At 36.9% G+C, this 14,856-nt stretch overlaps 1 non-coding gene across 1 annotated transcript; it reads left to right on the forward strand.

The window, feature by feature from the left end:
- Nucleotides 1–239: 239 nt before the first annotated feature.
- Nucleotides 240–346, forward strand: LOC112654901 (U6 spliceosomal RNA). The gene has a single exon (XR_003133453.1). It is a non-coding gene; the product is annotated as a U6 spliceosomal RNA (small nuclear RNA).
- The last annotated feature ends 14,510 nt before the right edge of the window (nt 347–14,856 follow it).

Here is a 14,856-nt window from a genome sequence, read left to right on the forward strand (position 1 = left end):
TTAAAAGATAATTTTAAAAAATTTATAGCAGAGACTGGGGTTCAAGACAGCAGCCTAGGAAAACCCTGAATTCACCTCCTTAAACACAACAAATTTACATGAGAAGATCTAAAAACTGGATGAACAGGAAATGATAATCAGAAAAAAGGCGATCTTTGCAAATAATATATCTGATAATGGGTTAATGCCCAAAAATATTTAAAGAACTCACAAAACTAACAATAAAAAACAAAAAACTTGTGCTCGCTTCGGCAGCACATATACTAAAATTGGAACGATACAGAGAAGATTAGCATGGCCCCTGCGCAAGGATGACACGCAAATTCGTGAAGCGTTCCATATTTTAAGCTTGCAAATTCCAAAGATAAGGAGAAGATCCTTAAAGCAGCAAGAGACAAGAAATCCCTGACTTTTATGGGGAGGAGTATTAGGGTAACAGCAGACCTATCCACAGAGACCTGGCAGGCCAGAAAGGGCTGGCAGGATATATTCAGGGTCCTAAAGGAGAAGAACATGCAACCAAGAATACTTTATCCAGCAAGGCTCTCATTCAAAATGGAAGGAGAGATAAAGAGCTTCCAAGACAGGCAGCAACTAAAAGAATATGTGACCTCCAAACCAGCTCTGCAAGAAATTTTAAGGGGGACTCTTAAAATTCCCCTTTAAGAAGAAGTTCAGTGGAACATTCCACAAAAACAAAGACTGAATAGATATCATGATGACACTAAACTCATATCTCTCAATAGTAACTCTGAATGTGAACGGGCTTAATGACCCCATCAAAAGGCGCAGGGTTTCAGACTGGATAAAAAAGCAGGACCCATCTATTTGCTGTCTACAAGAGACTCATTTTAGACAGAAGGACACCTACAGCCTGAAAATAAAAGGTTGGAGAACCATTTACCATTCGAATGGTCCTCAAAAGAAAGCAGGGGTAGCCATCCTTATATCAGATAAACTAAAATTTACCCCAAAGACTGTAGTGAGAGATGAAGAGGGACACTATATCATACTTAAAGGATCTATTCAACAAGAGGACTTAACAATCCTCAATATATATGCTCCAAATGTGGGAGCTGCCAAATATATCAATCAATTATTAACCAAAGTGAAGAAATACTTAGATAATAATACACTTATACTTGGTGACTTCAATCTAGCTCTTTCTATACTCGATAGGTCTTCTAAGCACAACATCTCCAAAGAAACGAGAGCTTTAAATGATACACTGGACCAGATGGATTTCACAGATATCTACAGAACTTTACATCCAAACTCAACTGAATACACATTCTTCTCAAGCGCACATGGAACTTTCTCCAGAATAGACCACATACTGGGTCACAAATCGGGTCTGAACCGATACCAAAAGATTGGGATTGTCCCCTGCATATTCTCAGACCATAATGCCTTGAAATTAGAACTAAATCACAACAAGAAGTTTGGAAGGACCTCAAGCACGTGGAGGTTAAGGACCATCCTGCTAAAAGATAAAAGGGTCAACCAGGAAATTAAGGAAGAATTAAAAAGATTCATGGAAACTAATGAGAATGAAGATACAACCGTTCAAAATCTTTGGGATGCAGCAAAAGCAGTCCTAAGGGGGAAATACATCGCAATACAAGCATCCATTCAAAAACTGGAAAGAACTCAAATACAAAAGCTAACCTTACACATAAAGGAGCTAGAGAAAAAACAGCAAATAGATCCTACACCCAAGAGAAGAAGGGAACTAATAAAGATTCGAGCAGAACTCAACGAAATCGAGACCAGAAGAACTGTGGAACAGATCAACAGAACCAGGAGTTGGTTCTTTGAAAGAATTAATAAGATAGATAAACCATTAGCCAGCCTTATTAAAAAGAGGAGAGAGAAGACTCAAATTAATAAAATCATGAATGAGAAAGGAGAGATCACTACCAACACCAAGGAAATACAAACGATTTTAAAAACATATTATGAACAGCTATACGCCAATAAATTAGGCAATCTAGGAGAAATGGACGCATTCCTGGAAAGCCACAAACTACCAAAACTGGAACAGGAAGAAAGAGAAAACCTGAACAGGCCAATAACCAGGGAGGAAATTGAAGCAGTCATCAAAAACCTCCCAAGACACAAGAGTCCAGGGCCAGATGGCTTCCCAGGGGAATTTTATCAAACGTTTAAAGAAGAAATCATACCTATTCTCCTAAAGCTGTTTGGAAAGATAGAAAGAGATGGAGTACTTCCAAATTCGTTCTATGAAGCCAGCATCACCTTAATTCCAAAGCCAGACAAAGACCCCACCAAAAAGGAGAATTACAGACCAATATCCCTGATGAACATGGATGCAAAAATTCTCAACAAGATACTGGCCAATAGGATCCAACAGTACATTAAGAAAATTATTCACCATGACCAAGTAGGATTTATCCCTGGGACACAAGGCTGGTTCAACACCCGTAAAACAATCAATGTGATTCATCATATCAGCAAGAGAAAAACCAAGAACCATATGATCCTCTCATTGGATGCAGAGAAAGCATTTGACAAAATACAGCATCCATTCCTGATCAAAACTCTTCAGAGTGTAGGGATAGAGGGAACATTCCTCGACATCTTAAAAGCCATCTATGAAAAGCCCACAGCAAATATCATTCTCAATGGGGAAGCACTAGGAGCCTTTCCCCTAAGATCAGGAACAAGACAGGGATGTCCACTCTCACCACTGCTGTTCAACATAGTACTGGAAGTCCTAGCCTCAGCAATCAGACAACAAAAAGACATTAAAGGCATTCAAATTGGCAAAGAAGAAGTCAAACTCTCCCTCTTCGCCGATGACATGATACTCTACATAGAAAACCCAAAAGTCTCCACCCCAAGATTGCTAGAACTCATACAGCAATTCGGTAGCGTGGCAGGATACAAAATCAATGCCCAGAAGTCAGTGGCATTTCTATACACTAACAATGAGACTGAAGAAAGAGAAATTAAGGAGTCAATCCCATTTACAATTGCACCCAAAAGCATAAGATACCTAGGAATAAACCTAACCAAAGAGGTAAAGGATCTATACCCTCAAAACTATAGAACACTTCTGAAAGAAATTGAGGAAGACACAAAGAGATGGAAAAATATTCCATGCTCATGGATTGGCAGAATTAATATTGTGAAAATGTCAATGTTACCCAGGGCAATATACACGTTTAATGCAATCCCTATCAAAATACCATAGACTTTCTTCAGAGAGTTAGAACAAATTATTTTAAGATTTGTGTGGAATCAGAAAAGACCCCGAATAGCCAGGGGAATTTTAAAAAAGAAAACCATATCTGGGGGCATCACAATGCCAGATTTCAGGTTGTACTACAAAGCTGTGGTCATCAAGACAGCGTGGTACTGGCACAAAAACAGACACATAGATCAGTGGAACAGAATAGAGAATCCAGAAGTGGACCCTGAACTTTATGGGCAACTAATATTCGATAAAGGAGGAAAGACTATCCATTGGAAGAAAGACAGTCTCTTCAATAAATGGTGCTGGGAAAATTGGACATCCACATGCAGAAGAATGAAACTAGACCACTCTCTTTCACCATACACAAAGATAAACTCAAAATGGATGAAAGATCTAAATGTGAGACAAGATTCCATCAAAATCCTAGAGAAGAACACAGGCAACACCCTTTTTGAACTCGGCCATAGTAACTTCTTGCAAGATACATCCACGAAGGCAAAAGAAACAAAAGCAAAAATGAACTATTGGGACTTCTTCAAGATAAGAAGCTTTTGCACAGCAAAGGATACAGTCAACAAAACTCAAAGACAACCTACAGAATGGGAGAAGATATTTGCAAATGATATATCAGATAAAGGGCTAGTTTCCAAGATCTATAAAGAACTTCTTAAAGTCAACACCAAAGAAACAAACAATCCAATCATGAAATGGCCAAAAGACATGAACAGAAATCTCACAGAGGAAGACATAGACATGGCCAACATGCATATGAGAAAATGTTCTGCATCACTTGCCATCAGGGAAATACAAATCAAAACTACAATGAGATACCACCTCACACCAGTGAGAATGGGGAAAATTAACAAGGCAGGAAACAACAAATGTTGGAGAGGATGCGGAGAAAAGGGAACCCTCTTACACTGTTGGTGGGAATGTGAACTGGTGCAGCCACTCTGGAAAACTGTGTGGAGGTTCCTCAAACAGTTAAAAATATACCTGCCCTACGACCCAGCAATTGCACTGTTGGGGATTTACCCCAAAGATACAAATGCAATGAAACGCCGGGACACCTGCACCCCGATGTTTATAGCAGCAATGGCCACGATAGCCAAACTGTGGAAGGAGCCTCAGTGTCCAACGAAAGATGAATGGATAAAGAAGATGTGGTTTATGTATACAATGGAATATTCCTCAGCTATTAGAAATGACAAATACCCACCATTTGCTTCAACGTGGATGGAACTGGAGGGTATTATGCTGAGTGAAGTAAGTCAGTCGGAGAAGGACAAACATTATATGTTCTCATTCATTTGGGGAATATAAATAATAGTGAAAGGGAATATAAGGGAAGGGAGAAGAAATATGTGGGAAATATCAGAAAGGGAGACAGAACGTAAAGACTGCTAACTCTGGGAAACGAACTAGGGGTGGTAGAAGGGGAGGAGGGCGGGGGGTGGGAGTGAATGGGTGACGGGCACTGGGTGTTATTCTGTATGTTAGTAAATTGAACACCAATAAAAAATAAATTAAAAAAAAAAACTTGATTAAAAAATGGACAGACATTTTTTTTCTTTTTTTTTCTTTTTTTTTTTTTTTTGACATTTTTTTTCAAAGAGGACATACAGACGGCCAACAGGCACATGGAAAGACACTCAAGCTCACTAGTTATTGGGGAAATGCAAATCAAAACCACGATGAGTTATCACTTCACACTTGTTGAAATGGTCATTTTCAAAAAGACAAGAAATAACAAGTGTTGTAGAAAATGTAAAGAAAAGGGAACCTTTGTACATTGTTGGTGGGAGTGCAAATTGATGCAGTCACTACCGAAAACAGTATGGAGATTCCTCAAAAAATTAAGAAAGGATCTACCATATGATCCAGCTATTCCACTTCTGAGTATTTATCCAAATGATCCAAAGACACTAATTTGAAAAAAATATATATGTACTCGTATGTTCATCACAGCATTATTTACAATAGCCCAGCTATGAAAACAATCTAAGTGTCCATCAATAGACGAATGGATAAAGAAGATGAGTTATGTGTGTATATATACACAATGGGATACTACTCAGCCATAAAGAAGAGTGAAATCTTCTTTCATGTTTGGTGGCTCATTAATTTCCTTCAAAATTCTAGAAGGATAAAAAAGAAACATGTTTGCTTCTAAGGAAGGAAATTGAGAAACCAGAATAAGATATGAACTTATATTTTACTTCACATATTTTTGTACATTTTAATTTTACATTTATCACTTTTAGTAAAATAACTGATAACATAAATAAAGTGCTTAGCAAGCATTCGGTGCCAAAAGAAAGTCTATAGTAAAGTCAAGTAAGAGTACACAGGCAAACCTCACAATGCAGGCCATCATTTGAAAACTTCCAAGCAGAAACTCTGCCAAGACAAGCAAGTGATTCGGATGAAGAGGAAACGTATGGAAATAATATGCTCTTACTGGGAAGAATTCCGAAATAAAGGGTCACAGACAGCAAATGGAAAGACGGGAGCAGATGCAAAGCTGATGACGCAAAGAAACAGCAGAGAATGAAACAGGGCATGGAAAGGAAACATTAGAAACAATTTTTACTTATATTCAAAATAAGAGCAACAATTATCAAGGGATAAGGCAGTTCTGTTTCACCTGCGGTATATTGACTTAACCAAAAGCACAATTACTCAAATTTCATTTTCTACCATTCTTCTTTGTGAGTAGACTCCTTACCAGGCTTACAAATGGCACACCAACAGTGCAAGCAGGGAAGGAAGTTTCAGATATGTTGATCTTAGAAGTGATCATGTGACTACTCTCAATGGGATATTTTATGTACAGTAGTATGTGCAGTACCCAGCGCAAGACAGACCTTGAATAAATGAAGATTGGTGAGGGAAAGTCGTTAAAAAAAATGTTTCAACAAAAGAAAAATCAAATTCTCCAGTAATTATATTGGCTTATAAGTAGACTAGGCTGTATTCACTAGGGATTTCCTCCGAAGTAAAAATGATTAAGAAGAAGCTGAGTAACTTCTTGGTGATGAGTCTCCAAAAGGGAATCACGCGTCTGGCTCTGAGACTCTGCGATTCTCTCAGTCCATGTAACAGAAAACTGATTCTAGATATTCTGAGGTTAAGTCAACAGCTTTGAGCCTGCAAATATTTTAGATGAATCAAGGTTTCTTTTTTCTTCCTTGAGTAATTAAGTTTATGAAGATAACATAGAGGCCAATAAAGACATTCCGCATGGTATATTTATTTTTTTATGTATTTGCTCATTTGTTTATCTAACAAATCATAAAGTTAAATTATCTAGGAAATTAACAAATGTTAAATTATCTCTACTATATGAAGTGCGTAATACCAGACATTGAGAGACTAAGATTAAACTTGTGTAGTAAAAAGAAGACACATAAACAAGCAATATGCAATTTTATAAGATGCAAAGGAAAGTACACATCAGGCTGGAAGGCAATTTATTGTTGGGGGAAATAGAGTCGAAGCTGGGTTTTGAGGGTTTACAGTGTACCTTCAAATAGAGTCAGGAGAGAAGCATTTAAGAGAGAAGAGCAAAGCAAAGGCAGGAGAATAATACTCAACTTTACCAAGCACGGGATAAAATTTGGAAATAAGGATGAAATGTAATTTCTATTCAAAGAAGAGATTCATTTTAATTCTGGGCAAAAAAAGTTTGACTCTATTCCACAGGCAATGGGGTTTTTATTCAAGAGAGTACCTTAATCAAAAGATACTTTTTGAAGATTAGCTAATGGGGATTTACCAATTGGAGATAATTATTTTGTACACATAATTCCATTTTGTCTCAACAATCCTATGAGTTTAATATTATCCCCTTTTTACAGAAGAGAGAATTAGTGTTCAGAAATGTCAGATAATTTCCCTAACACACTGTCAAAATTTAGCTGAGCCAGGATGTGAATTCACCTCTCACCCAAAGTTCAGTTTCTTAAACACTGCAGCATTCTATCGAAAGTAGCGACAATGAGAATGAAAAGGAAGGTAGATATAAACCAAGCAATTCTGAGGGCAATATCCAGAAAACACCTATAAATAGTAAAGTAGAGGGGTGACCGTTGCTATATTACTTGATTAAAACCTTTCAAAGACAGAACCGATTTTCTATTTTTTTAAAATGTGCTTTTTTGGTTTTTTTGTTTGTTGTTTTTTAAAGACTTTATTTATTTTACAGAGAGAGCTCAGCAAGGGTAGCTGCAAAGGGAGAGGGAGAAGCAGGCTCCCCACTGAGCAGGGAGCCAGACATGAGGCCCTATCTCAGGACCCTGGGGATCATAACCTGAGCTTAAGGCAGAAGCCAAAGTGACTGAGCCACCCAGACGTCCCCGAACCAAATTTTAAATAGACAATTATAAATTATTGTGAAATAGCATGTATATAACTTTGACTTTTGCTTTCCTGTGACCACATAAAACTTTCTCTAGAGAGATTGGGTTCAGCTTAATTGGTGTACACTTCTTATGTATTTTCGCATAAATCAAGAATCCACCTCCAATCAAATTCAGTTCTTAAAGTTCTGTCCTTATTCAGTACTTCAATTAGTCCTCTGAATAGTCAATCTGTCATCAACCCTGAACTTTAGAGGATCAGACTAAATAGGAATAATACAACCTTGGTGCTTTCATCAAAAATTTCTCCAGGGACAGGGTTTATTAGCCAGGGGCTCATAACCCAAGGACCAGTGGGCCCCAGATTTGTAGTCATCCATCAGTAGAGTTTAGGGGTAAAAAAGATTAAGTAGGAATCTGCAAGCCTTTTTTTCTCTCCTAGGGCACAAGAGATTAAGAGGACATAGGAGTAAAATACATATAGGGAAGGAATCTGTAACAAATATTCATCATTAAGCCCTTATCCCCAACTTCCATCCCTCTCTAAGCCAGATAACGCTGCATCTTACTTAAGAACATATGATAAAAGGAAGAAGCCATCATGTCAAAGCTCTTGCAACATTCTACCTCCATCTGTTCAAATTTTCTATATAGACTCACTCACTCACTCACTCACTCACTCACTCACTCACTCATACACGGATTATTGGCAGTGTAGTCTCTTCCTACAAGCTCATCAATAAATCTGAAATCAGTAGGATTTTTTTTTTGGAAAGATTTTATTTATTTATTCATAAGAGACACACAGAGAGAGAGAGAGAGAGAGAGAGAGAGGCAGAGACCCAGGCAGAGGAAGAAGCAGGCTCCATGCAGAGAGCCCGACGTGGGACTCGATCCCGGGACTCCAGGATCATGCCCTGGGCCAAAAGCAGATGCTCAGCCACTGAGCCACCCAGGCGTCCCTCCTTGGTCCTAATACACTATGTGAGTTACTGAGAATTACTAAAAGTGAGTAGTAATAGTTAGCATTTATAGGTGTTGTGCATTTGAATGTTAATTCATTCTTCCTCACAACACCACCGTGAGATAGGTACTGTCTCTGCTAGCGTATAGGTGCATGGGAGACTAGGTCTTTGCATCTGTCACACAGATGTAAACAGTGGAGCCAGGATTCAACCCATAGAGTCTAATCACAGAGCCTTGGTGTTGCCTCTCGAAGGCCCTGAAGCCTTTGCAGAAAAACATTTGAAATGCATTTTATAAAATTTAGTAAATTAAAGTGTAAATATTAAAGAGTTTAACAAACATTTTCTGACAGTAGAAGCCAGTGTTACTTTTCCATACCAGAGAAAGTAGCTTGGTATTACCAATGGATTGGCATGGGTCAATTAAAACTAGTCCTGCCATTTCCTGATTAGACGTGGAAGAAGAGATGTATGGATACTGGAGGGCAAATTGTGGCGGTTTGGTTAGGAGTCCAACAAGCATATCTATCTATTCTTTCTGGCACAGAGCAAGAAAGAATACATTTTCCACAATTCCTCAAAATCAAGTTTGGGCAAGTAAGAATCTCTCAACAATAGAATATGTCAATAGAATATGACAATAGAATGTGTCACATCCGTGGTTAAGATCCTTGAGGAAGGGATCCCTGGGTGGCGCAGCGGTTTGGCGCCTGCCTTTGGCCCAGGGCGCGATCCTGGAGACCCGGGATCGAATCCCACGTCGGGCTCCTGGTGCATGGAGCCTGCTTCTCCCTCTGCCTATGTCTCTGCCTCTCTCTCTCTCTCTCTCTGTGACTATCATAAATAAATAAATAAAATTAAAAAAAAAAAAAAAAAAAAAAAAAAAAAAAAAAAAGATCCTTGAGGAAGAATTGTGCCTTCTCCACTGTCTTTAACCCATTCCTCCAACTTGATGTAGCAAGCACAGAAACCTTGAAAGTACAGCTTGAACATAGCAAGGCATAAAGCCAGAGGCACCTGAGCCATGAATCACTACTTGGAAGAGAGCGGCCTGCAATTTAGCAGCATTTGTTATAGACCTTATATAAGCAAGAAATAAACATTTATTGTGTTTAAGCTGATATATATACTTCGTTTGTTGGTAACGTTACCTTAGTTACACACCTCATTTATAAGATTCTTTATTATAGACCTGTTAAACATAAACCATAAAAAAAACAATAATGAAGAACAAGGGCTTAAATTTCTTCATTTGTAAAAAGAGAGACAGAGGTAGAGAAATTACAGTAGCTTATACCACAAAAACTTTTGTGAAAAGTAAGTAAGTCAAGACTATAAATTTCTTGGAATGGTGCCTGCTGTATGTACAGCAATAAAAACAAAGTTTTAGTTACATTGTATTTATTATAAGGTTACTTATAATGATAAGAAGTTTTTTAAAACTTCAATTTAAATAAGCAATTTATTCATCTCATAATCTCCTTCTCTAATCCAATTACATAAACTTTAGCTTATTTACATTAGTTACATTTCTAAAGAAAAACAAAACAGAAGCAGACAATCCCTTGGCTTTTGATTAAAAATTAGTGGATTGAATGCTCACAGTAGCTTTTACTTCCTCCCACCATCCAAAAATCATTAAAAATGGATTTTTTAAAAAAAAGAAACCATAAACTCACAAACATACACATTAAATAAAAAAGGGGACAGCAACAATAACATTTTGGTGGCAGGAAAACAAAGTAGACTCCTGATGCGAGAGTGCTATCTTGCAAGCCCCCTCTGTGGAAGAGCCAAAATTAACCTACTGGTACCATGACACCCTCAAGGGATTCACCACCAGCTACCTCTGGAATGAGACAACGAAAAACAGGTTAAGGACTTTAGGAACATTTTCATTCTTAAATATTTTTCCAACTCTGTGTGTCTGAAAAACTTCTTCCACCTCCTACTGAGGCAGAAGGCTGAAGCGTTACCTTCTAGCAAGATTCAAACAGAGTGTCCCAGCACCACAAGCTACCAGCCATAGTTGAGCATAAAAATACAGAGGGGTTACCAAGGGAACGAAGCGTGCTCCAGGCTTATTATCACACTAGATAACCAGAAGACCTCTGACCACCAGGCTTGTTCCAGCTCTCACAGAAAATCAGAGATAAGAATCTGACCAGACCAGGATAACAGCATCGAAAGATAATGACATTGAAGGATAGTCAATGAACTATGCAGCCTGATTACCTTTTGATAAAGACTCATTATACATACAGTGCTTCCAATCAGCTTTTAACTGTCCCACTCTTATATATAAGCAAAAAAAAATGAAATATTACCAGATATTTGAAGAAAGCCTATTGCATCCTGTGTAGAGAACAAAATGAAAATAAGCAATTGGAAAAACAAGAATTAAGAAGGAAGAGAAAAATTTCAAATATATATACGAATATATATCACTTTTAAGGAGATAAGGAAAGTTATTTAACCTCACTAAACAAGAACAAGATAGATGTGATTTAAAACAAAAAACCAGGCATTTAGAGAATAAGACAATAGTGCTAGGTATTAAAAATTTGATTGCCGAAACCAAAAAAATTTAAAATTTGACAAAATCCTTGGAAAATAAAGTTGAGGAAATCCCTCAGAAATGTATTAAAAAGACAACGACAAGAAAATTATGAGAGTGCTTTTTTAAAATTGAAGGTGGTACCAAATATACATCACAACAGTGTCAAAATAAGATAACATCAAAAATGGAGAAGAAATCGATAATGAAATAATGCAAGAAACATTTTCAGAATTACTTCAATTTCCAGATAGGAAAGATCCACTAATTGTCCTGCAAATGGATGAAATGAGAACCAAACCAATAGATATCACTGCGAATTTTCAGAACACTAGGGCAAAGAGATCTTGAATATCTTCAAAAAGGAAAAATTAGGTTTTAGAACAAAATTAAAATTATTAATAGCACTAGATTTGTTAATAGCAGCAACAAAAGCTAGCGGGCAATAGAAAGATATCTTCAAAATCTAAGGAAAAATTATTTCCAAATTAGAACTCTATACTAAGCCAAATTATTAATTTAAAGTAAAAGAAGATCAAAGACATTTTCACACATGAAAAATCTCAGCAACAACAAAAACACTTATCATTCAGTGTGTCTCAGAAAGCTCAAGAGGAAATGTTCCATCAAAGTAGGGAATAAAATAAGAAAGTTCTCACCTAAGATCAAGAAAACAAAGGAACCAAGATAAGAAAAAACCACAGAGATTCCCTAACATTGTGCTGAAGGGAAGCCTAAGACTATGCCTTTACAGAGTAATATAATTGGAAATAATAAAGCAATTAAACTAAACTAAGTTAAATTCTGTGTAAAGGATAAGGTGGCTAGAACAAATTTATATTCCAAACATTAAAGAAAGGTAAGTAAACATGGATTTAATATTTGTGAGGATTTTTTTCTGATTTATTTTAAATGTCAAAACTAGTCTCAATGAGGTCCTACTCACATTCTCTTTAATCTTCATTAAATCTTAAGTATAAAAAAATCAACATTAGAATTCTTATTTCCAAATCAAAATAATAATTGTTAAATAACAAAAATTCAACCAAGTGAACTTTAAAGGTCTAATTGGCTTTATTAATCAACTCACAAATCAAGCAGCATTCCATCTAGCAAGTAGAGGATAGCTCCAAAAGGCTCCAGAAAGAGAAAGATTTTTAAAGGCAGGGCAAGGAAGTCATAAGAAAGGGGAAAAAAAATATATTATTTTGGGTGAGGTCACCTTTCTTTGGGGATCAAAGGATCTTATTTGGTGGTTTACTTTGTCTTCCTTGAAGGGATAGAGAGGCCTTTGTGACAGACTATTTCATTGGTGCTGACCAGAAAATTCTTGACAGATCAATTAAGACTACATTTCTGGGGGAGGGTGAAAGTACAATTAGGCATTGAGCCCCACTTTGGTGGCATGGCCATGGCATCAGTGACTCCATTTTGGGCCTGTGATTTTTCTTTTTTTTAACATATTATATCATCCAGCCTTTCTTACTATTAAATTTATGCTGATATCAACTTCATTTTTTAAATAACCATCCCATTTCATTAACAAGCAATTGGAGCTATACCTGCTTTCCTTGAACTGCAAACACCCAGTTCTTCTTCTGTGATCCAGAGTGCGATCTCTCCTTTATATGATGGATGACTTTTCAAAAAATGGCTGACCTCAAATACATGGCTCCCTATCTTATTTTCTTAGTAGTTACCTAGGGATTACAATCAGCATCTTATTGTAAAATCATTTATTTCAGATTAATACTAACTTAATTTCAATATTATACAAAAACTTTTCTCCAATATACCTACCTCTAGATTTTGTGCTATTGTATCTTCATACATTACAAGCCACCAACATAATTTTATAATTATTGCCTTATGAATTATCTTTTAAATCACAGAGAAGAAAGGAAATACAAACAAAAACATACTGATACTGTCTTTTGTATTTATCTGTGTAGTTATCTTTACCAGTACTCTTCATTTCTTCATGTGAATTCAGGTCATCATTTAGTGACTCTTTATTTCAGCCCAAAGGACTCCCTTTGGTATTTCTTGTAGGGCAGATCTTCTAACAATGAGTTTTCTCCATTTTTGTTTATCTGGGAATGTCTTAATTTCTCCCTCATTTTGAAGGAGAGTTGCCGAATAGAGAATTCTTGGTTAGTAGATTTTTTCTTTTCACTACTTTAAAGTTGCCATTTATCTGCCTTATGGTCTCCATGAGAAGTCACTGTGGGGAGCCAGTTACGGAACTCGATCCCAGGACCCCTGGATCATGACCTGACCCAAAGGTAGATGCTCAACCACTGAGCCACCCAGGTGCCCTGTTGTAATTTTCTTTAATTCTTTAGTCATGGTGTCCTTTAGTTTCTTGAACATATTTAAAATAGCTGCTTTTAAGACCTTGTCTATTAAAGACAATGCCTGGGCCTCCTCAGTGACATTTTCTGTAGGCTGCCTTTTTTCCTATGTATGTAACATACTTTTTTTTTAATCTCATAATTTTTGGTTAAAAACTGGTCATTGTAGGTATCATATTGTAACAATCTGATACCAGATTCCTTTCTCACCCCCCAAGGTTTGTTTGTGCTATTGCTATTGTTTTTCTTGTTTCTAATTTTTTAAAGGATCTTTCCTGACTAATTCTGTAGATTTTCTTTTCCTTGCAGTATGTGGCCACTGAGTTCTCAACTACCATTTGTTAAATTCTTATTCTTATTTTTAAGCTGTCATCCTAGGGTTCAGCCCAAGATCAGTATAATTTAGTAGTCAAGCAATGATTAGTTAGAATTCTTTACATGCTTGCCTGTATGCCTACCACTCTTTGCCAAGGGGATTTGTGTGATAGGCCTTCCTTCAAATTTACGCAGCTTATAACTTCATTTCACATTTACATGGGGCCTTACATTCAGACAGAGGTGAGTGACTGGGACCTTTTCTTTTTCAAGGTCTTTCCTGGGCATATACAGAGTCCTGTAAGAGTGCAACTTTCTTGATCCCAGGAATCTGTTAAAGCTTTTCAAAGTCCCCAATGGTCATTTAGTTCTCTAGAACTTGCCTTTAAAGTTTTAACCAAGCTCTTGTTTTCCCAACTGAAATAACAGCCTTAGGCAGCTTTGATGTTGGCAGTAGATTGCTATTACTTTCAGACTGCTAGGCCCCAGGGATAGAACTTTTTGCACTATGCTGAGTTCTGAGTCAAATCAAATAGGCACAACACCCCAGGAATGGATATTTTCCAAGAAGCTGTTGGTGCAGACAAAATATTGACTGTGCCTTAGGGATGGGGTTTTTAAAATAACTCTAAAAGAAATCAGTCCCTACCTTTGGATGCAAGACTGCTGGCTTTTCATAAGCCCCCACACCACTGAACTAGGGATGGAGAAGTGATGGGAATAACTCAAAGTCAAAGCACTATAAGTCCTGCTATCTTCTGAAGGTTCAGTAATTTCTCACGGATAGAAGATTTTTAGTCTGTTCTATGGCTTGTATAATTTTCAGGGTTATGAAATGGTTGATTTTAGTTGTTTGGCCATTTTTCCATTTTTAAAAATTGTTTCTATGGAGAGCAGGTCCACCAAGTTCCTCCGTGTACAATTCTAGAAGTCTTCTCTTTCTTATGCACCTATCTCACCTCCAAGTGCCTGTAAAATTTAGTATTATAAGAAAAAAAGTTAGAATATATTTTGCTTACAACTGTATCATCAATAACTAGCAATCTTTTCATATAGAAAGTGTTCAAAGAAAGAGATTTAAATG

The sequence above is a fragment of the Canis lupus genome, chromosome 15, assembly GCF_003254725.2.
Source record: "Canis lupus dingo isolate Sandy chromosome 15, ASM325472v2, whole genome shotgun sequence".
In the NCBI taxonomy this organism is placed as follows: Eukaryota; Metazoa; Chordata; class Mammalia; order Carnivora; family Canidae; genus Canis; species Canis lupus.